This window comes from Thunnus maccoyii, chromosome 2 (assembly GCF_910596095.1).
Source record: "Thunnus maccoyii chromosome 2, fThuMac1.1, whole genome shotgun sequence".
Classification (NCBI taxonomy): Eukaryota; Metazoa; Chordata; class Actinopteri; order Scombriformes; family Scombridae; genus Thunnus; species Thunnus maccoyii.
The window spans coordinates 6,099,017-6,122,727 of record NC_056534.1 but is presented as its reverse complement, the minus strand read 5'-3'; the positions used below and the strand labels follow the sequence as shown (position 1 = coordinate 6,122,727).

The 23,711-nt window shown below is 37.8% G+C and overlaps 2 long non-coding RNA genes across 2 annotated transcripts; both read right to left on the bottom strand.

Moving 5' to 3' along the window:
• Positions 1-1,077: 1,077 nt before the first annotated feature.
• Positions 1,078-2,755, bottom strand: LOC121906339. The gene is made up of 4 exons (XR_006098598.1): positions 2,679-2,755; positions 2,521-2,581; positions 1,325-1,503; positions 1,078-1,179 (listed from the first exon to the last, which is right to left on the bottom strand). It is a non-coding gene; the product is annotated as an uncharacterized LOC121906339 (long non-coding RNA).
• A 15,794-nt stretch (positions 2,756-18,549) lies between these two features.
• On the bottom strand, positions 18,550-22,528 carry LOC121913155. The gene is made up of 3 exons (XR_006100221.1): positions 22,480-22,528; positions 18,972-19,150; positions 18,550-18,827 (listed from the first exon to the last, which is right to left on the bottom strand). It is a non-coding gene; the product is annotated as an uncharacterized LOC121913155 (long non-coding RNA).
• Between the last annotated feature and the right edge of the window lie 1,183 nt (positions 22,529-23,711).

Below are 23,711 nucleotides of genomic sequence, written 5' to 3'. Positions count from 1 at the left end.
AGCAAATCTACTTACAAGGCTTAGAGAGAAGTTGTCTTGAACTGTAACTTTCATTTGTGGTCAGGAGACCAGAAGACAGAGATCAGAATCTTAAAATACACCAGACTTCCTCTTCACATTATTGATATGCATGATGAACTCAATGCCAGTAAATACCTAAGAGAAGAACTTTGTTGCTGATTTACAAACTATATATAAACTTTGTACTGTAATCTATATAAAGGAGAGAATGAGAGACTAGTTTTGTGGCCTGATGGTTCCAAACCTTTTTTCCTGTCTTCTTTTTTTTTTAAATGTGGCAACAATTCAGTATGTAAGAAATTGTTCTCTCAGGCTTCTCTCAGTGGTGCCTAAACAATTATGTGACAGATAATTCTCTTTACATTCATGCAAAGACATTAGAAACCAAGTGAGATAAGTTAACTCTACTGGAGATAGAAAGCTCAATAAAATTACGGTATTAAGTTGAAATGACAACTGTTCACTCATATTGACAAAAGGTCACAGTCAAATTTGCTTTCCATTTCAATTTTCTCAGTTTGGAGAATCAGTTCTTTAGTTGACACAAGAATCTTACAGATGTAGACGCTGCTGTTGGACCCATTTAGAAACAGGATCAGTATGAAGTCAACATGCAAGGCTGCTCTCAGTAAATTTACAGGACAGGGAGTACAGGAGGGAGTACAGGAGTAGGGACTGAATTTGATACTAACCTCCATCATGATTTGCATTGTTTTCATTACAACAACCATGACTTATCTTAAAGTGTATTACACACAAGTTTCTCATAGGTCATTAGGATTCATCCATACGCTGGGAATCCATTGATATTTATAACAAATGATATGGCAATCCATCCAACAGTCGTCAAGACATGTGACTAAAAACCAAATATGTCAACTTGCTGGTGGCACTAGAGTTGATGTCAGGGGATCACCAAAGTTAGTAGGATTCATCCTGTGGGGACCATAAGTTGCTGCTCCAATAGGACCAACAAACCAACCAAGCGACTGACATTACCATCTCCAGAGCTATGCCAGTAGCATAGATAAAAATCAAATAATTACCTGCTTTAAAATTTAAAAAAGGTAGACTAGAGATTCCTGTTGTGTTCATCGGGCTTTGTTGACTGTACTGTACAATGCAGCTGGGTCTTCCTCTGTTTCCTGACCTCTGGTTCTGAGAAGGAATTTAAAAAAAATTAATATGATCCTGGAGATGGTATAAACTAATAGTGATAGCAAGAATGTAAACAAAACAAGCAAATTCGACAGCAATAAAATGTTAAAATAAAAAAAAGGTTCCTGTGTAAAGAGCTGCTCACCTTGGGGCACTGTTAAATTTGACAGCAGCATACTCAACACCCTCTTCTTCCTCTTCACGTCTTTGGAGTCGAGCTGGTCTGATGTTGAAGTAAACAGGATCTGCCTGATTGTTGGAGAACTTGACACTGGCATAGTGAATGTCATCCTGCTCCTCTGGCTGCCTCTGACTGGGTCCACACTGCAAAGACAAATTTACTTTTACAGACATAGTAATGTCTAGCTTTGGTAGAACATCAGTTATATGCCTTGATTTATTGGCTTATCCATTTTTCTCCACTAATTTTTTGTCAAGGTAAAGAAAGCACTTATCAATTGCAAGGTAAAGGAAGCCAGGGACCAGTATTTTTCACATCTAATCTCAACCAACCAGGACAACCCTAGAATACCTGTTTAATACCGTCCTCTCCAGCTGACTGTGACAAAATTCTTACCTTCTTCATAGATAAGATTGATCATAGTGGGGCAAATATCACTCCCCCCACCTCTTTAATTGACCTCCTTTGCCCCTCCGTGGATACGTTTGATTATTTTACACCAATATCCCTGCAAGATCTTATGAAAACTGTGTCACTTATGAGACCCTCATCAAGTCACCTTGATATTATCCCAACAAAACTGATTACAGAAGCTATAGATTCAGTCAGCCCAGAAAACAGTGACATTGCAGGGACAGGCACGTAAAGGGTTACATCCGTCTGATGAAAGATGCTTTCATGTGGTGCCTTTCTCAGCAAAGTTCATCACAGGAAACTAAGCTGTGACTCTACCAGAAACATGGTTGGTCATGTCACATTGCAATGGATTGAACTAAATTTGAATGATAATCAGCAACTTGACAAGCAACCATGATCGGAAAGGCCTAAGCAACAGCACCTCAAGTAATGATACAGATCAAACAGATATTCCTGTTTCACCAACAAGAGACAAAAGTGCAAGTAAAGAAATATAAGGTATTGAACAAATACCCTGTTCAAAATACAAAGTTCTGGATGTAGCAGGAATATAATCATGACCAAGTAATGAAGAGGATTGAAGAGTGACTAATGGCGATGAGGACATGAACTGCTTCACAACTTGACTGAGTTTTCATGTTGTATTTATGATACTGAGTGATTAAGCAGTGTGAACTGAACTGAGGAACCAAAGCAGGGTTTCACTGGATTTTTCACTGAATTGTTTAATTCTCTTTACTCACCTGTTCTCTGTTCTCAGCTCTCTCTCCGGGTTCTGATAATTGCTTACAGGGCCTCTTTTTACTGGTTAGGGGAATTAATTAAGAAAACAAATTATTTCATCATTCAGTTGTCAAACTGTACTTAATAAGCATTACTTTAGTAAAACAAATCTACTTACTTTATTAATAGGAAGACAAAGAGTAGTATTATAACCAGAAAAACAGCAGTGGTTGTTCCAATGATAATTGATTTCCATGCTCCTGGGTAATGGTGATAAAATACAACACTGATATAACAAAAATAATAATAATAATGATAATGATATAAAAAAGGCCATTATCATTAATAAAAATAATAATATTAATGATGGCCCTCCTAGGAGACAAATTACATTGTTCTGTGGGACCTCCAGGGTCTATCTCATGGCCTTCTGCCAGGTAGATGTGCTACAACTGGTAGTATGGCACATTTCCTCTAAATGAAAACATGCAGTAGTTCAATATCAAGATTCTCCATGAGTTCATGGTTCTCTCAGCCACTATTGAATACAAACGGCTCTATATTTGTGGTGGCGCTACATCCAGCTCAAGCAGAGCTCTTACAGTTTGTTATTTACCCAATAAGTAACTGAAGCAGTTTTGCACATAGCACCACTGTGCCTGTATAAACTAAAACCAGTCATTGCAGAAATCTTTGGTGCAGACTACCATTCACTCCCTCTAATATGCACATAGAATCACCAGCTGCTTCTTCTCACCTGAAACTGAAGAATTTAAGGTGGTTTAACTTGAAAAGGGCTTCATTAAATTGCCACCACAAAATCCCCCAAACTGCATTTCATCATATGGTGGATTATGACCGATGATGTGTACATGTGTGAATGAACTGAAAAAATGTACCTGCTACAACAGTCAGATATGAGGTGGAGTTATGACGTCCTCTTTTGTTTTGGGCTACACAGTAATAATTTCCACTGTGTTCAGGTCTGACATCAGTGATGGTGAAGATCTGTCCTGATGCTTTTGGTGAGTCTTCATTCTCCTTGTACCAGGTATAATTAGCTGCTGGGTTAGCATCACTGCTACAGGTCAGATTCACTGAACTGTCCTCCACTATCTCACCAGAGAAACTCACTAACACAGAGGGAGGCTTTGGAGCATCTGGGGGGCAATATGTATAGAGACCAAACAAATTAGCATTTCTTTTCAGGTTCATTTTTATCTGTACAAAAACCAGCAAGGGGGGACCAAAGAAGAAGCGGCCATGCTAGAATCTGCCTTTCAGTCTTTCTACCTTAGAACATGATGTTTCTACCAGACTAAACTCAGACAGCAGATAAATCATAACATACAGTTATACCCCACTTTGTGTGTCAGAGATTTGATTTGTTTTGTACTTACACTGGACATCAATGAATAAAGACATAGAGTTCTGTCCATATTGATTCTTAGACTTGCAGTAGTAGCTCCCGCTGTCTTTGGAGGTGATGGAGGTTAAATTATAACTTCCCACTGGTTTTTGAAGCAGTGTTTGGTTCTCCTTGTACCAGGTATAATTAGCTGCTGGGTTAGCATCACTGCTACAAGTCAGAGTCACTGAACTGCCCTCCACTATCTCACCAGAGGGACTCACTGACACAGAAGAGGCCTTTGGAGCATCTATAAAATACATATTAACACAGATTATTTTAAGGTGCATTACTACAGTGGCACATGATTTTAAAAACAGCATCATGCATGTGGCAGCATCTGTAAACTTGAAGGTGGTCTGGTGAATGGATGAATAGTAGATATTGTATTAATGTTTTGCTGTCTCATGTTGCTCTGCACGGCTTGTGAACTGTCTTGTGAGTGCTTATTTTGTTGCAATTGTCTTTGTGGCATCTTCTTGCCTTCTGTCTCTTATTTTCAACCATCACTTCATTGGTTTCAGAACCACTGAAGTTGAAAATTAGCCAGCTGGCTAACACAGAAACATTGATTAATGTGCGTTGTCCTTATAAATAAGTGAAATGTCTGAAAGTTTGAACTGAAGGAAACAGAACTGTTAAATTTGAATTTTACTTTTACAGCAGATGGAACCTGAGGAAAACACACATGATCTGCAAAATGCTTTTTGGTTAAAAAAAGTGCAAAGATGTTTACCAGTGTAAGCAGTATTTTACTTTTTAAATAAGCTGTTTCACTCACATTTCACATCAATAAAGATGTATTCAGATGTCCTCTTCCCCAGCTGGTTCTCAGCTGTACAGTAATACTCTCCAGAGTCAGAAGACTGGATGGAGCTGAAGACAAGCTGTGGTTCTTTACTGAGAGGTTGAAGGTCTGGATTTACATTCTTCTTGTACCAGGTGTATTTAGCAGCTGGGTTAGCATCACTGCTACAGTTCAGAGTCACTGAAGTGTCCTCCATGATATCACCAGAGGGACTCACTGACACAGAGGGAAGCTTTGGAGGATCTGTAAGATGATATGATATGAACACATATTAACTTTACAATGTGAATATTGTCATAAAACAAAGTCTGTTTCATTTACTGATAATTTATACTCTAAAGACAATGATGGAGGCAGGAATAAATAAAAGAAAGTATAAGAGAATAGGTTTTCAATTTTCTTTTTAATGTTTGATTATTGCCACTGACCTGTCTCAGGTGCTCACTGTCTTTCATGCAAGCAGTTTTAGACTGCAGATTGCAGATTGCTTATCACTAATTGTTAATCAGTTGTCCTTTTCTACACTTGTTTTTTCTCTTTTGGATTGTGTATGTTCAGATTCTGCTTGCTGTTTTATTGGCCCTGTAGTTTCATATAGCTCTACTTGCCTCACTGTTACACATCTTTTTTGTCTTGTTCTATAAATCCTGCTGTCTCTACAAATATTCTGACGACATTATGTTGCTTAGTATGGTGTCTCTGCACTTGAGTACACTTACACACCGTAGCACAAGCCAGCAGGTTATTTAAAAAACACCAAACAAAAAGGAAAAAAACAAAGAAACAATTGACATCACATTTTGGTCCAAGTAAAATAGTTAAGTTGATAAAAGTACAAAGTATAAATGAAAAAGTGTAAGAAGTAAAACTGGGTCTGACTTGTAGACTATTCGGGTCAAAGTTGTCATTTGATGTGTTAGTGGAACATTGTAGAGAAAACTCACACACTGAAGGAGAGGGGGAAGACTCATATCCTGATAGAGCACAAGAATACTCGTCCTCAGGATTAATAGAGTGCAGATGAAAATATATATCTTTTCCCTTCATTAGTTGGCCATTCTTGTACCAGATGTAGGAAGGATCAACAGGCAGCTGACAATTGCTGTGACATGTCAGCTCTGTCCAGGTGGGATGCTGGTTGGGGGAAGATTTCTTAACATGCACTTGGAAGTCTGGATCTGTGAACAACAAACAGAAATGTCATTTCAGAATTAACTGTCAACATATAGTACATACAAGCAAATATCCACATGTGCACAGTAACATTTCCTAAATGATCTGAAACATCTGAAACTAACTGATCACAACGTCAAGGAATCAACAATTTATAGCAAATGGTTATAAAGTTAGATTTGATGGAAAAGAACCTGCTCTTTGAGGGAGCTCTCAGAGAATCCAAGCAGTAATGAAGATTCTACTAACTAACCTTAATAATCACATAGATGAACATTAGATTTGTAAACAGAGTAATAGTAAGAAGTGTCAGGTTATAATGGAAGCACTGTCCACTTCTATCAATATGATGATCATTATTAGTCAGCTGGTAGCCAAGCAGCTGGTAAAGCTCTGTGCTCTGCCTGAACTAATGTTTTGCTCCATTTCAAATGAAAATGTTACCTGTGACAGTTAAAGTGACTCCAGGTGAACCAGTATATTTCCCTCTTGGGTCGTTTGTTATGAACCTGAACTTGTACTCAGCTGAGTCGCTCTGTCTCAGGTCCCTGATTGTCAGAGTGCAGTAGTTCTTATCATAGTGATACTGAACACGACCTGAATACTCTGAGTCTGTTGTCAGATCCACAGGTTCTTTATTACTCTCTTTTGTAAACCAGAATGTTTCCTTAACTACAGTAGAAGTGCCCCTTATTCTGGATGGGTATCTGTAGGTGCAGCTTATCTTCACTGTTGATCCTTTGAAGGCACAGATCTGAGTAGAAGAGTACGTCACTCCCCAGTGACCCGCTGTAACACAGAACACAACAGAATCCACAACCAGACTCATAACAACATCAGAGAACAGACTTTAATCTGTCATGAAGGTACTTTAGTATGTAAACCTGCTGTGATACTGCATGGGCCTCCTTCTGTCCTCCTCAGAGAAGGACATGAGACTAATTTATGAAGCTTATGGCACCAACACAAGGACAAACATAAAGAGTGTTTTACACTTGAGTACCACAAAATGCAATTAATAATGCAATGTTGAAGTTTCTCATTTAAATTCAGGTGTGGATCCATACATACTGATGGCTAATTTAGATACAATTTGATAAAGGAAATGTATAATCCTGAGATGTGGAGCCATGTATACTGTTGGGTTTCAAGTGTTCTCATAGCTTTCTGGGAAATGTAGTATTCAGCATTACTCCTTTCAATTAAGAATGCACTTGAATAAACTATAGAACTAAACAACTTACATTTCACAGTGCATTTCTTTCCCCATCAAAGAGCAACTTAACACCAGCTGAAGCCTTGTCTCTACTGCCCTCCAGTGGTTTAACCTCTGATGCAGAAGTGCACTCCACGGTGTGTCAGTACACTGTGACAACACTGTTTGATGTGGTGACAGGTGCAACAGAACACGCTAATGCTGAAAAAGCTTGAGGCTTGATATCTCCAACATTAAGCATTATGTGTGCATGACTGTTCCTGTATGTGTTTTTATCTATGTAGCCTATAGCTGTCAGACATTATACAATATGCATGTCAGTGGTGCTTTAAAGGTTGTATTGATGTCGGGATACCTACAGCAGTATCTCAAGGGCTTAATGGGACCAGTACAGAGAGGGAAGTGATATCACCCATATTTAAGACACATTCAGTTATGGTACATTAGCTAAAACACTCCACCAGATGGTGTAAAAGACTGTGAAGTAAACTCACACAGTGAAGGAGAGGGGGACTTCTCATGTCCTTTCACAGCACAGGAAAAGCTGTCCGTAGAATCAAAGCTGCTTGAATAAGAATTAGATGTTCGTCTCCTAATGTCCTGTCCATTCTTGTTCCAGATGTAGGAAGAACCATCAGGCAGATGACAGCTGCTGTGACACTTCAGCTCTGCCCGGGGATAATCCTGGTTGATAGTTAAACTGCTCACCTGCACCTGGAGATCTGCATATGTGAATAAAGAAAAAAAAAAAGAAAAGCAGACTTGATTTGAAACATAACTGTCAACATTCACACATACAAGCACACATACACATAAACTTGTGTTCACCGTTTGGAATTAAATTATTAAATCTTCATATGAAAATGTTACCTGTGACAGTCAAAGTGACTCCAGGTGAACCAAAATATTTCCCTCCTGGGTCGTTTGTTATGAACCTGAACTTGTACTGAGCTGAGTCGCTCTCTCTCAGGTCTGTGATTGTCAGAGTGCAGTCGTTCTTATCACAGTGATACTGAACACGACCTGAATACTCCGGGTCTGTTGCCAGATCCACATACACATCATTACTCTCTTTTGTAAACCAGAATGTTTTCTCAACTTCATTATCATGGCCATTTATTCTGGATGGGTATCTGTAGGTGCAGTGTATGTCCACTGCTGATCCTTTTAAGGCACAGATCTGAGTAGAGGTGTAAGTCACTCCCCAGCCATTCTGACCCTGTACCACTGTAACACAGAGCACATCAGAAACCACAATCAGATTCAAAACAACATCAGGGGAAAGACTTATTTTCACTTATTATTGTGTTTCAGATTGCAAACCTGGAAAGGAAACTAGGAAACAAGTATACAAATATTTAGTTTGCTTAACATCAGTTTTAAAGAAACAAAAGTGAATTTCTCATACAGTTGGTGTAGATTTGGATTTGCAAGCTAGAGACAAGACGATGAAGCAGCAGGTTCTGAGGTGAACTCTGGTGTCATAAAGTCTGTAAGTTCATGAGCTGGTTAGAAAATAAAAACAAGTGAATGTTTTTGAGATGGTTTAAAGACAGATTAATGTTTGATCATTGCTGTTTCTCTCTCAGTAGTGTTTTGAAGGTAAATCTATACAGTAAAAGAGAGACAAGACACAGCAGACAGTTTGGTTAAAACAGAGTTGCATGAAGTGAAGTGACTCTATATCATATGTAAGTGTCAAATATTAATTTAAGTCTTGAATTTATGTGAAAGTGAGACATAATTGTAGTCATACTTGATCTTATATTTTGCATGTCTTATTTTTATTATATGCATCTGGTTTTAGTGAGTTGCCCTGCATGCTTTTTTTTATATGGTTTTATATTTTCTGATATTGTGTTTTGACTTGGACTGAGTGAATTGTACTCTGATTGATCAAGTGATGGACCCTTCACTCAGGATTGGCGGACTGGACTGAGTTCCTTGATTTTTGGCTGAGTGTGAGAGGTGAAAGGCAGGTGGACAAGGAAGGGAAGGGGAGAAACTTGGAGACACGGGGAGCGACGGACGTGAGAGGGTTCGCTCCACAGAAAATAGGTTGCAGTTGGTCGTGGGAACCCGAGGACGGAGGCTACTCGTTGAAACAGCGTGGATACACCGGGTGAAAGGTACAGCTGGGACAAGGAAGCAGACAGACCACAGCGGGACGAGCCAGGCACCGATGACGGAGACTTGGTTCAACGCGCACTATTATGATAAGTAAAGGAATGTGAAACAGGCTACTCTGAGGGCGTGTATGTGCTAGTGGTAGTCATATGTCACTTGATTGAGGATATTTATTTTCCTCCTCCTACAGCGGCTTCATATCCTTTCCCCCTCGTGTCACAGAGAACTTGAGTATCCCCCTTCCCCTACCTATTTATTGCCCCTCACCATTGGAACAGACGTTTTAAGGACTTATTTTATTCCATTTTAAATACTCTTGGTTACCACAAGCTTCTTTTAAAATAACCTGTTTTAATAACTTGTGAATAAAATTCCTGAACTGTCACTGTGCGTGCGTTGTATTTTTTAACAGTGGAAATTCAAGCTGGTATTTTTAAAAGAACCTCACACTCGTATGACATTTATTTAAAAATAAGTGAAGTGTCATTTTAAATCTAAAAACAATCCACATGATTCAAGTCCTGTTTTGGGCAAGTTATATAAGTAAATGCATTTTTTTTATTAAAAACAAAAACAAAACATTTGTGTGTACACAAATGTGAGCAATTGAACATAAATGTGCATATTGGTCAACCAACAGAAATGTCCCAACCATTATAAAACCAATCCTATGCCTCATGGCTGCAGAGTTTTAAGGATAGACTATGTATCACTTTATGGGCCAAATATAAACATGGTGATCTGAGAATGAATGATTTCTTCCTCTCTGAAACTCATTTCAGGGTGCTCTGAATAAGTTACAGTGTCCCTACAATGTAAATGTAGACATACAGTACCTGACACAGAGAGAAGGAAGACAACAAATCCACTCGCTGTTGCTGTTAAACTCATAGCTGCTCCTCTCATCTCTCTGACTTCAGAGATAATAAAACATGTCTGCAGGTAGGTAGCTCAGGATTCACCCATAAGGGCTGCTTTATTACAAACAATTCCTCCGTATAAACCTGGAAACTGTGTGTAACAACTGATCTGTGCAGATGTGTAGCAGAATGCAGAACATTAATTACTGTCAGGTCCTGACCACTGCTGTGTGACACACAGCCAGCTGTGACACACAGCCAGCTGTGGGCAACAAACCGAACATCAGTAGCCTACTGATGTTTCTGCGAAATCCCGGATACATTCAGTAACACCTGAACAACATTATTGCAAGGTTTAGACATTAATCTAACACGTTTCAGACCTGCCTGAGTCACATTAATAGCTGCAGCCTATTTTGATGGAAATTTCTGTAGATGATGTCATAGATGCGAAACACTAGAGAAGTAAAATAAGCAAAATACATGAAAGTTGGTTTGTGATTGTGTGATCGTGTAGTGTGTGTGCGCATCTCTGTTATTTAAAGGCACGCAATTTGAGTCTTTTGTGCTCTGGGCAGTTTTCATTATGGATGCAATTTTTCAATCAGATGCAAAACAAGGGAAAACTGCACTCAGCTGCAGAAATTTATGAACATTTTTGCTCCGAATAAGATCTTAAAACGGGGCAGATTGCGGGTGCAAATGCTTCGCAATTCAGAGCTCTATTAACGGGCGAAATCCGTTCTTTGTGGATTTGGCCCTAAGTGTTTTCTAAGTTTAACTTTGAATTTACAGTATAAAGAAACAGTTTTAGATGCTGTTTACAGTTAATCTCTCTGTGCACTGAGACAGAACATCGTACAGTCTGAAGGTTCAGTGAAGGAACAAGAATGTATTGAACCTGTGAACATTAATGCAGTTTTAATGAACAGGAAAAGAAGAAGTAAATGACTCATTAGAGAGTCTGTGGTTGTCTTGGTTAATTTCCTCTCTGTTAGTTCTTTGGTAAAGTTGCTGCTGAGGTAGGTGTGAAAACCACAAAGAAATGCAGAACATGAAGTGTGGGAAACTTTTGAAAGCAGCTAAAATAAAATGGATGACAATAAGTTTTAACAGAGAGGAGCAACTTTTTTAACAGCTAAAACAGTTGTCCAGCTCTACAGTGCAGAGTGCAGAAATTACCAAACATATTTAAAACATCATGACAAGATGAAATTCTCAGTGCATTGGTGTACCATCATAGAGCTATGTATATATGCATATGCATGTCTCATCTCTCTGACTTTAGAGATAATAAAACATGTCTGCAGGTAAATAATAATCCCAAGAAGAAAAAAGACAAGACTTCAATGTAGAATGACGTTGTCTTCACAAGATCACGTCTCTCTGTGGTCTGCAGGCAGAAGACAGAAGTCAAGCTGTTAAAAAATAAACTTCCTTCCTCTTTACATTATTAACATGCAAAATGAGCAAGATGCCAGTAGATGAAACTTAAGAAGTAATGATGTGTTGATTTCAAGTGGATATGGGGGTTTCAGGCTTATCTCGAACTTTCAACTAATACAAATAAAAATGTCCTGACAGCTCTGATGGAGCTCAGGATTCACCCATAAGGGCTGCTTTATTACAAACAATTCCTCCGTATAAACCTGGAAACTGTGTGTAACAACTGATCTGTGCAGATGTGTAGCAGAACGCAGAACATTAATTACTGTCAAGTCCTGACCACTGCTGTGTGATGCTGCTGCCAGCTGTGACACACAGCCAGCTGTGGGCAACAGACCGAACATCAGTAGCCTACTGATGTTTCTGCGAAATCCCGGATACATTCAGTAACACCTGAACAACATTATTGCAAGATTTAGACATTAATCTAACACGTTTCAGACCTGCCTGAGTCACATTAATAGCCACAGCCTATTTTGATGGAAATTTCTGTAGATGATGTCATAGATGCGAAACACTAGAGAAGTAAAAGAAACAAAATACATGAAAGTTGGTTTGTGATTGTGTGATCGTGTAGTGTGTGTGCACATCTCTGTTATTTAAAGACACGCAATTTGAGTCTTTTGTGCTCTGGGCAGTTTTCATTATGGACGCAATTTTTCAATCAGATGCAAAACAAGGGAAAACTGCACTCAGCTGCAGAAATTTATGAACATTTTTGCTCCGAATAAGATCTTAAAACGGGGCAGATTGCGGGTGCAAATGCTTCGCAATTCAGAGCTCTATTAACGGGCGCAATCCATTCTTTGTGGTTTTGGCCCTAAGTGTTTTCTAAGTTTAACTTTGAATTTACAGTATAAAGAAACAGTTTTAGATGCTGTTTACAGTTAATCTCTCTGTGCACTGAGACAGAACATCGTACAGTCTGAAGGTTCAGTGAAGGAACAAGAATGTATTGAACCTGTGAACATTAATGCAGTTTTACTGAACAGGAAAAGAAGAAGTAAATGAATCATTAGAGAGTCTGTGCTTGTCTTGGTTAATTTCCTCTCTGTTAGTTCTTTGGTAAAGTTGCTGCTCAATTAAGTATGAAAACCATAAAGAAACGCAGAACATGAAGTGTGGGAAACTTTTGAAAGCAGCTAAAATAAGATGTGTGACAAGTTTGAACAGGAAGGAGCAACTGTTATACCTAGACAGCTAAAACAGTTGTCCAGCACTACAGTACAGAGTGCAGAAATTACCAAACAGATTTTAAACATCATGACAAGATGAAATTCTCAGTGCATTGCTGTACCATCATAGAACTATGTATATATGCATATGCATGTATAAAATATGATTACAATCCATGGAGGGAGGTTGGACAAACCTTACTAGCCGGGCCCCACCCCCACCACCCATGACACAGACACAGCTGAACATCTTAATATAATATTATCAAAGTGTTCAGCAGTGAATACTGTCATTATTTCTTTGTCTTCATTCAACAGCTATATTTTACACAGAAATAAACAGAAGTGAATGTTTGGTGTTGTAGAGTTTAAAAGTTATTCATCATACTGCATCACACATACATCAAACCTAGAAAAGTGCTGATCTGGGATATTTTATATTTACTTTCTTAAAATCACTTCATGCTGCTCTGAATAAATATGCTAAATGTCCTACAATGTAAATGTAGATATACAGTACCTGACACAGAGACAAGGAAGACAACAAATCCACTCGCTGCTGCTGTTAAACGCATAGCTGCTCCTCTCATCTCTCTGTGAGGCTTCACAGACAATAAAATACATCAAATAATGTACAAAACATGTAATAATCATATCAGTAAACTATTCTACTTACAACAGAGAAGGACGTTGTCTGTTAAGGTGCTCGTCCTCTGTGATCTGTGAGCAGAAGTCAGATATCAGGATGTTAAATGACTTGATTTCCTTCCTCTTTCTTAGTATTATGAATATGCATGAGGAGAAATAAGACAGTAAACATATATGTTAAAACCATATTTTACTGTTGTCCAAAGACTTGATGTAATCTATGTTACAGAGAATAAGAGACCAGTGTTCTGGCCTGTTAGTAATTTAAAGAGAGAAGAGAAATAATGAGATATTTTTATTATTTTACTCTTTTTATGTGTGAGCACAGTTCAGTGTCTAAAGAAAAAACATGACACGTGACGAATGTGTGACATTTAGTCTGATGCATCTCCTCACACTTGTAGTGCATGTTAATACACTGAATACACCACCATGAGTTCCAAGAGATGTATTGCATCAGTATGATATGTAAGAAGTCACACTTTTCAAGACAAAACAACAAAGAACAAAGACAAATGTAATTACATGGTATTGAAAGTGTGATATAGAACAAAAACAAGCTGTAATAATATGTATAAAGAAAGCAGAAAAACAGACAATTGTAATGTTACTGTAAGGCAGTAGAAATTATTCACAAGATGAATGTTAGAATACTGACAACAAATACTTGACTGACAATAAAACTGGTTGTAATAATGAAACTGGAAGACATACTGTAAATACAGAAAGAACAGTGGAAATGGTCTGTTATCAATGAAATATAACTCTCTACTACCATCTAGTGGCAGCAATAGGAAATTACAAGTATATCAGTAAAAGCTCTCTAATACTCCAGTGTGTTTTTTTAAATATCTTAAACATTACAATCTTACCACTTGTTAACTAACTGATACACTACTCCTGAGATATGTCCAAAGCTGAAAGTTATAATAATCTTTAGTATATCTCCTCTAACCCAACGTTAATAAATATTACACTGGCAAGTATCCACAGCTCCACTAAATGACTCCGGTGACTCCAGTAGCACAAATACTACAAACTTAAGTTAGCAGGTTTTAACACTGAAGATTTTTGAAGTCTCCAGGATCACTTTCACTACTTGCATCTTTAGCTCAGTTCATTTAAAAGGTTTACCTGCTTTAGGTGAAACTTATAATACCCTACTAATAGACAAAGAAACTGTCAAACGTGGCAGTAGGTCTGTTCAGTTTAACCATGCTGTATTTTAAATAACTGACAACAATTTAGAAGGACCGATTGCTTTTTGAATGTATTAATAATATTTACCCTTTTAGGTGAAATTATACAAAAACATAAATAATGCAGATTACCCCTTTAAAATAAAAAATAGTATCTTTCAAAATAATATTAACATAATTACCTTTACCAAAATTAGCAAATCAATTAATTACCTGAGAAAATACTTAACACTTAATTGGTTATATCAATATATGTCACAAAATTCAATAACACAAAACTTAAATCCTCTCAGATTTGTTTGGCAGAATCCCTATTTCTCATCACTTTTCCACTATTTCATTATAGCAGACTGTTGTTTTTTCATCTAACCCTGCCCTCCATTCTCTTCTTTACCTACAGCCAGTTACCACAGGTGGCACTGACTGATACCTACTTCTTCTTCTCTGAGGTTTAACGGCAACTGGCATCACATAGTGTTGCATTACTGCCATCTTTTAGTTAGTTCACTCCTACAGTCTCCAGATTGTCACTTTTTCCATCAGTCCTGTTCTCCTGAGGTATCTGATCAAGCATCTTTTACCTTGTCCACTAACACCACACTCCAGTATGTTCTTAATCCTGCTCCTGTTAGCCCGAATCTTGTCATTTCCTCCATCATGTCCTTTCTCTCTGATATATATTTATTGCAGCTGATGATCACTGTTCCACAGTTTCTGGTAATTAACAATGTTCACAAAGACCAGTTGGATGCTTCTCTATATTAAGTGTGCTTTATAGATTGTTGTGTCCTATTCTTAATTTAGCTTTTATTACCTCCTATTTTCTGTTTCCTCCATTTCTCACACCACACACTCTATTTTGAATCAAATGTAAATTTGATCTCCCCCTTATTTCCTGACCACACTGCTGTTGCCAGTCTTTATTGATGTTTTAAAGTTTAATATGGATGTCTATGTTTCCTTTGTTTGTTTGGCTAGTTTGTCCACCCATTTGTTACCCGGAATGCCTATGTGACAAGAACCCAAATGAATGTGACCTCAGTACCTTGTTTTATTACTCTTGAGTGTATTGTAATTATTTTGAATATTAAGTCCTGATGATTGTTGGACACACTTGACATAATACTGGACAGTGCAGAGACAGAATCGATCGATACCTACAGTAACCGATCAAACAAAATAGCTGAAACTAAAGGGACAATCTGTGTTTTTTTATTTTTTATTTTTTTATTTTGCTTACCCCCACTTCAACATTGTTGTGAAGTGTTTGTTTTTTACTACTTTACATCCTACATTTTTTATGACTAAATTATCTTAATCTCGTGGTAACCACTTTCTTCTTTCTTTATTAAACTATATATCTTTCAGTTTAATTGACTTACTAAATTATTTTCAACCACATTTTTAGGAACTAAAAACTTAGGTTTACACTGGGGCTACACAGGTAATCATTGAAATTTAAAATAAGATTTCAGTGTGAACCTCTCTGAGAATGCATCATAGAGACAGTTATATATTTTAGACCAATTTAAATGGACAGTTTAGCTTATTATTTTACTGCTGAAGTAAAGGTATATATGCCTGATGAAGGTTGGGCTGAAACAAAGTGATTTAATAAATATTCCAGCAGTAAGCGAGACAGTGTGAAGGAGTTCTTGTCATTGTTTTCAAACTGAAAAAAAAAAAAACTCCCAAAAAACAAAACATGAGTTTGCTGATGTGTTCATGAGGTTCTGTTGACTGTGTTGTACAGTGCAGCTAGATCTTCCCCAGTTTCCTCTGGTTCTGAGATGGAAATTAAGAAAAATGGATCAGGTGATTTTGAAGATATTGTATTAAATTATACAAACAGCCATAATGAAGATATGACAGTCAAATGTAATAAAGGAAAAACTGAAATAAAACTCTTGCTACTATGTTCCTGTGTGAAGAGCTGCTCACCTCGGAGCAGTACCGGCTCTGTTAAAGCCTACCATCTTATAAATATCTAAAATAAAAAAATAAATAAAAATAAAGTGAAATACAATACACACAATGTTATACATTTCCTCTCAATGTATGCATTTATTGTCATAATTAAATTAAAACATATGTCAAAAGGAAAATTCTATTTGACATAAGCTTTTTTCTTTTGTTAAAGGTGCAATATATGACAATCAGCCACACTAGATGTTGCACTATAGCACCAACATCTCAGACCAAAACAAATGTGCACGCTATCAGTTCAGAAAGTGGCCCCTGAACTGATAGCTCACGAAACTCAGTTCAAACTGTCAAACTAGGCAGTGCTGATCAACTATGGATTCTGTTACTGCAAATGTTTTCAGAAACATATTTTACTGTACTGTTTAGCTGTAATATGATAACATTTGTGAAAGGTTGTTGAAAACAGATGCAGGGAAGACAGGGAGGGACTCACTGCTGTTATATTAATGTTCTAAATTGGGCTGAATGTCGTATATTGCACCTATAACTGAATAAGGGTGCCGTTAGTTTTGAAGAGGTGGAAAGGAGGTTTTTTCCTTTTTTTAGAAAGACTGTCTGTCATGGTTGCCATCAGCTCATCAATAATAAGCTTCATCCAAGCTCTGACTGGACAGTTGATTGTTTTTCAATTTTGACATGGACAGCAAGTCTCCAAATATAACCCAATGGTCAATCCATATCTCTGATTGGCTGTTGCTTCATTTAATCAATCCTGGGATTACTTGGGAGTTGCTCTTAAGAGACTTTTACACTTTGTTGTAAGTAGGAATAAGTCAATTGGGAAATGTGTCTTATTGCCCACACTCAACAAAAAAAACATTGGTTGACTCTTTAGATAATTTTTAAGTGTAATTCCTTTGTTTTTGATTCTGTTTGATAAATACGGGCCCCAAGGACTTGAGTTATCGTTATTTAGTTATATTCTTAATCCCAGTTCGGGTTTCTCTTAGGCACAGACAGAAGGAAGACAACAAATCAGTTTAACTCTGTTCTTATAATTTTTCTTTTTGGCTTCAGAAACAAAGAAAAAAAACAAGCAAAAAACAAAACAAAACAAAACAAAAAACATCAACACATCAGCAGGTAAATAATGTACAGACGAATAGTTACATCAAGCAAATCTACTTACAAGGCTTAGAGGGAAGTTGTCTTGAACTGTAACTTTCATTTGTGGTCAGGAGACCAGAAGACAGAGATCAGAATCTTAAAATACACCAGACTTCCTCTTCACATTATTGATATGCATGATTGACTCAATGCCAGTAAATACCTAAGAGAATAACTTTGTTGCTGATTTACAAACTATATACAAACTTTGTACTGTAATCTATATAAAGGAGAGAATGAGAGACTAGTTTTGTGGCCTGATGGTTCCAAACCTTTTTTCCTGTCTTCTTTTTTTAAAAATGTGGCAACAATTCAGTATGTAAGAAATTGTTCTGTCAGGCTTCTCTCCGTGGTGCCTAAACAATTATGTGACAGATAATTCTCTTTACATTCATGCAAAGATATTAGAAACTAAGTGAGATAAGTTAACTCTAGTAGAGATAGAAAGCTCAATACAATAAAGGTATTAAGTTGAAACGACAACTGTTCACTCATATTAACAAAAGGTCACAGTCAAATTTGCTTTCCATTTCAATTTTCTCAGTTTAGAGAATCAGTTCTTTAATTGACACAAGAATCTTACAGCTGTAGACGCTGCTGTTGGACCCATTTAGAAACAGAATCAGGATGAAGTCAACATGCAAGGCTGCTCTCAGTTAATTTGTTCAATTATAAGTGTTCAGGAGTAGGGACTGAATTTGATACTAAACTCCATCATGGTTTGCATTGTTTTCATTGCAACAACCATGACTTATCTTAAAGTGTATTACACACAAGTTTCTCATAGGTCATTAGGATTCATCCATACGCTGGGAATCCATTGATATTTATAACAAATGATATGGCAATCCATCCAACAGTTGTCAAGACATGTGACTAAAACCAAATATGTCAACTTGCTGGTGGCACTAGAGTTGATGTCAGGGGATCACCAAAGTTAGTAGGATTCATCCTGTGGGGACCATAAGTTGCTGTTCCAATAGGACCAACAAACCAACCAACCGACTGACATTGCCATCTCCAGAACTATGCCAGTAGCATAGCTAAAAATCAAATGATTACCTGCTTTAAAATTTAAAAAAGGTAGACTAGAGATTCCTGTTGTGTTCATCGGGCTTTGTTGACTGTGCTGTATAATGCAGCTGGGTCTTCCTCTGTTTCCTGACCTCTGGTTCTGAGAAGGAATTAAAAAAATTAATATGATCCTGGAGATGGTATAAACTAATAGTGATAGCAAGAATGTAAACAAAACAAGCAAATTCAACAGCAATAAAATGTTAAAATAAAAAAAAAGGTTCCTGTGTAAAGAGCTGCTCACCTTGGGGCACTGTTAAATTTGACAGCAGCATACTCAACACCCTCTTCTTCCTCTTCACGTCTTTGGAGACGAGCTGGTCTGATGTTGGAGTAAACAGGATCTGCCTGATTGTTGGAGAACTTGACACTGGCATAGTGAATGTCATCCTGCTCCTCTGGCTGCCTCTCAGTGGGTCGACACTGCAAAGACAAATTTACTTTTACATGCGTAGTTATGTCTAGCTTTGGTAGAACATTATTGACCAATCCATTTATCTCCATCTCCACTTATTTTGTCAAGGTAAAGGAAGCACTTATCAGTTGCAATGTAAAGGAAGCCAGGGACCAGTATTTTTAACAGCTAATCTCATCCAACCAGCGCAACCCCAGAATCCCATTTAAACTATCAATCAGCTTGTAAACCCTCATCCACCTACTGCTGACGCTTCTTCTCTAGCTGACTACGACAAAACTCTTACCTTCGTCACAGATAAGATTGATCATATTAGGGCATATATCACTCCCCCCACCTCTTTAGTCGACCTCCCTTGCCCTTCCGTGGATGTGTTTAGACAAATATTTTAGACAAATATCACTGCAAGATCTTATGAAAACTGTGTCACTTATGAGACCCTCATCAAGTCCCCTTGATATTATCCCATCAAAACTGCTTGAAGAAACTATAGAGTCAAACAGCCAGGCACTGCTGACCGTCATCCATAGCTCTCTTACCTCTGGAGTTGTATCAGATATTTTTAAAACCACTTGTGTTCAACTGCTCTTGAAGGGACAAGGTTTAGATCCCTCAGACCTAAAAAACTTCCAGCCAATTTCCAAACTAACCTTCATTTCAAAATTCCTTGAAAAAGTAGTGCTGGACCAACTACTACAGGCACTAAGTAACAACAATATTTTTGAGAAGTTTCAATCTGGGTTCCGCAAACTACACAGCACAGAAACTGCCCTCCTCAGAGTCACAAATGACTTACCGATGGCTGCAGACTCAGGTGCATGTTCTATATTACTACTGCTTGACCTCAGTGCAGCTTTTGATACTGTCGACCATTCCATCCTTATAGACAGATTAAAACAGTGGGCGAGTTTTACTGGAACTGCTCTGGACTGGTTTTCCTCGTACTTAGCCAACAGGAAATTTTTCGTTTCTGTTGGGGAATGTACCTCACAAACAGTTCAGACTAATCATGGAATACCACAAGGATCAATCTTGGGACCGATTCTGTTTACCCTATACATGTTACCCCTGGGACAGATAATCCATCATCACAGCATCTCCTTCCATAGCTATGTGGATGACACACAGCTGTACTTGTCATTTAAACTTTCTGACACTAGTAAATTAGCCTCATTACATAGCTGTCTACATGATATAAAAAGCTGGCTGTCCCAAAACTTCTTACAATTTACCTCTGATAAGATGGAAGTTGAAGCAGCAAAATTATTTGTATTTGTACTCAAATAAATGTGGAAATAAGCTTAAAAATCCTGTTCTTGTTTTTATTATATTTTAAATTTTAGAAAATTAAAGTGTTACAATAAGTGTTCATGAATAAACTTCAATCTTACGAAGGGGGTCCCCACACTGGGTTTTGAACTAGAATCTCCCAGATCATAGACAAGTCTCCTGATTGGGCTAAAACTTTACTCATCGCCTCATTGCAGACCTTTACCTATTTATACACCCATAACACAGAGACAGCACAGCGTGTAACATGTAGAGAAGAACTTCAGAGGCGATTATTGCTTTGCACTTTTCATTTACTGCCTATTTTTTACAATCTAACTTTGTGGAAAGGAGAAGGGGAACAACAGGTTATGTAGAGTCCCTTGGGAGCACTTTGTGTGTGTCACAATCATATGGTGATGTCCAAATTAGGAAATGTGCATCATGTAGCAGGTGGATGTGACTCCCCTCGTTGAGACCTGCTGATAGACATAACAGCGGAGCAGAGGAGAGAGACTGAGATAGCGATGTAACCGACCTGTGCACTGGTATTTGACATGTTTTTTTTTTTTTTCTTCCCAAAAACAAATAATTTTTAAAATATTTGCATGAAACAAATATTTGTAAAAAAAACAACTCACTATTTGTGCTTTGCCAAATAACGTTTTTGTTTTCAGGCACACCCCTATTAATGACCAAAACAAAGCGATTCTCTCACATCACGCCTATCTTGGCTTCACTGCACTGGCTTCCAGTCTCTTTTAGAATCCATTTTAGTGGTCTTAATCACATACAAGGCTCTGAATGATCTGGCGCTGGAGTATATAACTGAGCTCCCTCAGGTCTGCCAGTCTGGGTCTTCTGACTATTCCAGAGTCCAGGTTAAAAACAAAGGGCGATCAAGTCTTTGCAGTACTGGCTCCTCGGCTCTGGAGCAGCCTCCCACTAAGCATCAGATCAGCTGATTCTGCCACTGCTTTAAATCTCGTCTTAAAACATATTTTTATAGAATGGCTTTTCCTAACAGCTGATAGACTACATTTCTATGGTCATGAGCTGTTTGATTTTTTTTTCTTATTGAGCGTTTTTATCGTTTTCTTCCTTCACTGAGAGTTTTTATCTTTTATTTGTGTAGATATATGGCATATATGTGTAAATGTTTGTGTTTCATTATTTTACCTCTTGCAATTCTCACTAATGTTGTTATGTTTGGAATTTCCTCTCCTTTGGAAAGCCCTTTGTGCTTATTGCTTGAAAAGTGCTCTATAGATAAAATTATTATTATTATTATTGTTATTATTATTATTATTATTATTGTCCCTGTTGTGATGGCAACAGGCTAAAGCCCCTTTCACACATTCAGTCTATCCCTGAAATGTTCAGGAACATTTCTTGCATGGGGTCATGCGTGAATGGGAGCAGGGATCGATATTCAGGGAAATCTGTACTGACAGTTTCCCACCTCAAGACCTAGTAACATTTCAGGGAAAATGCCGGTATGGTTGTGTTGCGAATGAAAGCAGTAACATTGCAGGGACAAGCATGTAAAGGGTTACGTCCGTCTGATGAAAGATGCTTTCATGTGGTGCCTTTCTCACCAGGGTTATTTCATCACCAGGAAACTAAGCAGTGACTCTGCTAGAATCATGGTTGGTTGTGTCACATTGTAATCGATTGAACTAAGTTTGAATGATAAACAGCAACTTGACAAGCAACCACAACCGGAAATGCCTAAGCAGCATCACCTTGAGTAATGATACAGATCAAACAGATATTCCTGTTTCACTAACAAGAAACAAAAGGGCAGGTAAAGAAATATAAGGTATTGAACAAATACCCTGTTCAAAATACAAAGTTCTGGATGTAGCAGGAATATAATCATGACCAAGTGATGAAGAGGATTGAAGAGAGACTAATGGCAATGAGGACATGAACTGCTTCACAAATTGAATGAGTTTTCATGTTGTACTTTATGATACTGAGTGATGAAGTAGTCTGGACTGAACTGAGGAACTAAAGCAGGATTTCACTGTATTTTTCACTGAATTGTTTAACTCTCTTTACTCACCTGTTCTCTGTTCTCAGCTCTCTCTCCGGGCTCTGATAATTGCTTACAGGGCCTCTTTTTACTGGTTAGGGGAATTAATTAAAAACAAATTATTTCATAACTCAGTCGTCAAACTGTACTTAATAAGCAATGCTTTAGTAAAACAAATCTACTTACTTTATCAATAGGAACACAAAGAGTAGTATGATAGCCAGAAGAACAGCAGTGGTTGTTCCAATGACAATTGATTTCCATGCTCCTGGGTAATGGTGATAAAATACAATATTGATATAGCAAAAAAAAAATCTTCTTTTGAGATAATGAATAATAATGACCCTCTTAGGAAACAAATTACATTTTTCTGCCGGATCCCCAAACTATCTTAGGCCAGCTGGGAGATTGAACCTTTTCACTACATCCAGGGTCTATCTCATGGCCTTCTGCCAGGTCGATGTGCTACAACTGGTAGTATGGCACATTTCCTCTGAATGAAAACATGCAGTAGCTCAATATCAAGATTCTGCATGAGTTCATGTTTCTCTCAGCCACTATTGAATACAAATGGCTCTATATTTGTGGTGGCGCTACAACCAGCTCAAGCAGAGCTCTTACAGTAATAATTAACTGAAGCACTTTTGCACATAGCATCACTGCGCCTGTATAAACTAAAACCACTCATTGCAAAAACCTTTGGTGCAGACTACCATTCACTCCCTCTAATATACACATAGAATCACCAGCTTCCTCTTCTCACCTGAAACTGAAGAGTTTCACATTGATGATTTAACTTGCAAAAGGCTTCATTAAACTGCCACTGCGAAATCTCCCCACCTTCATTTCATCATATGGTGGATTATGACTGATGATGTGTACATGTGTGAATGAACTGAAAAAAATGTACCTGCTACAACAGTCAGAGATAACGTGGAGTTATGATGTCCTCTTTTGTTTTGGGCTACACAGTAATAATTTCCACTGTGTTCAGGTCTGACATCAGTGATGGTGAAGATCTGTCCTGATGCTTTTGGTGAGTCTTCATTCTCCTTGTACCAGGTATAATTAGCTGCTGGGTTAGCATCACTGCTACAGGTCAGAGTCACTGAACTGCCCTCCACTATTTCACCAGAGGGACTCACTGACACAGAAGAGGTCTTTGGAGCATCTATAGAAGATTTATTAAAACAGATTATTTTAAGGTGATGATTACTACAGTGGCACATGATTTAAAAACAGCATCATGCATGTGGCAACAT